At 41.7% G+C, this 2,144-nt stretch overlaps 1 pseudogene; it reads left to right on the plus strand.

The window, feature by feature from the left end:
• Positions 1–1,517: 1,517 nt before the first annotated feature.
• On the plus strand, positions 1,518–1,780 carry LOC108581495 (annotated as a pseudogene).
• Positions 1,781–2,144: the final 364 nt, after the last annotated feature.

Raw genomic sequence — 2,144 nt, forward strand, 5'->3', positions numbered from 1 at the left:
CAATGAGGCCTCTAGATCAGAGGTCGGTAAACTTTGCCCATAAATATAGAAAATATTTTAGGCTTTGTGGACCATAAAGTGTCTGTTGCAACTACTCAACTTTGCTAAAAGCGCCACAGACAATACATAAACAAATGGGTGTGGCTGTGTTCCAATAGTACTTTATGGACACTGAAATTTGAACTTCACATCATTTTCACACATCATGAAATATCTTGCTTTTTGAATTTTTCCAAACATTCCAAAGTGTTAAAGTCTTTCTTATCTTTCAGGCCATACAGACAATAGGCAGTGAGCTGATTTTGGCTTGAAGACAGTATTTTGCCAGCCTCGACTCTGGCAAAAATCAGTGGTTTGTGGACTCCTTTGACCATAACTGTAAGCAAAGAATTTAATTTTATATTAAACCTGGAGCATACATAAACACACATACACATATGTGATTAAAGCTGAAGTTTCATAAAACAGTTCTTATGTTTTCTCTGAACTGTAAACTCTGGTATTCTCATTTTCATCCTCCTTGATTTTGTTGTGAAATGCTGTCGTGATCCATTGACTTGTTTCTCCAACCCACCATGGGTCATACCGTTTCTGGCTGGAAAGCGCTGCTGTGGATCCATTGAAGTCTGTGCTCTTGGTAGTGGCAGGATTGCAGTCACAGTGGCTGTTTTGTATTCATCAGCTCTGACGTTACTTGGAATTTGTCAGTAAATAACATAAAGACCAAAAAAAGATGCTATCACAAACCTGTCAAGGGCAGCATGACAGCATTGCCTGCCTCAACCTGCCTGGCACCAGGTGTTTCAGGAAATTTCAGATGGCTCCCTGTCGTTCTTGATGTGTGATGCACGCATTTCATTTGAACTGAGCAGAATTCAGAGCAAAGAGAGAATTTAAAGTAACTGCAAGTCCCAGCCTGAAACCTCACGTTTGGCAATTTTGAAGGGACGCTGGACCATTTGCATTATAGCCATGTTTGTCACCAGCTGAGGTATTTGAAAAGTGTGACAATTTCAAATAGCAGCCTCCTGGTATAACTCAGCCAAGTATTAAGGTAGACTAGACCATGATTGGCTTTTAAAAAAAAAAAAAAAAAAAAGTTCACTGTGGTTAGAGGACAAAAGCTCCATATCCAGGACAGCTTCACACTCCTCCCCTTGCAGTTCAGGGGTCAGGGCTCAGCTCTGGAAAACAGGGACTGGATGGAACTTGCCTTTGTCATTCCTCGTTGTCCATCTCCCTCTTGTCACTCTTCTCTGACCTCTCAGTCTTGTCTTCCTAGCTAGATTCTACAGGTGTGGTGAGGGAGGCAGGGAGGGAACACTTTGAAATCCTATTAAAAGGCCAGGCACCGTGGCACATGCCTGTAATTCCAGCACTTTGGGAGGCCAAGCTGGGGCGATTAGTTGAGGCCAGGATTTTCAGACAAGCCTGGGGAACATAGCAAGACCCCATCTCTACAAAAAATAAAAAATAGTGAAATTCACCTTTTGCCTCTTTGCACTCCTGACAGCAAGATGGGTCACCAGCAGCTATAACTGGAGCCACCCGTGAAAATTCAGCCAGGGTTCTCGCTCTCATTGCGTCTGTTCAAACGAGCACGGTCTGATCCAGAAATATGGCCTCAATATGTGCCGCCAGTGTTTCTGTCAGTAAGCGAAGGATATCGGTTTCATTAAGTTGGACTAAATGATCTTCCTTCAAAGGATTCTCCAAGGCATCTATTCAATGAAAACCCATGATAGTTATTTGTACATAAAATAAAAATTTGAAAAAATAAATAAATAATGAAATTCTATTAAAAGACTTTATGCTTATTCCTATTTTCACTATTCTCCTCCCATCTCCCATTTCCCCCAACCCCTATGCATGATGATGATGGGGATCTTTCTGTTCCTTTCTCTCCACACCTTCAGTTCAGTTTGGCTTAGAAAATACCTTTTGTGCACATGGCCTGTTCTAGACCCTGGGGATGGTAGTTGATGAGATATTGAGCCACTCTAAGAATTTGGGCCTTTATATGAGTGAAATAAGGAAAATGTGCAGGATTTTGAGGAGGACAGTGGCATGATCTAACTAATGTCTTACAAGGATCATGGATGCTCCTTTAGGAATAGACTGAGGTAGGGCAGGAGTGGAAACAA

This window comes from Papio anubis, chromosome 10 (assembly GCF_008728515.1).
Source record: "Papio anubis isolate 15944 chromosome 10, Panubis1.0, whole genome shotgun sequence".
Lineage (NCBI taxonomy): Eukaryota > Metazoa > Chordata > Mammalia > Primates > Cercopithecidae > Papio > Papio anubis.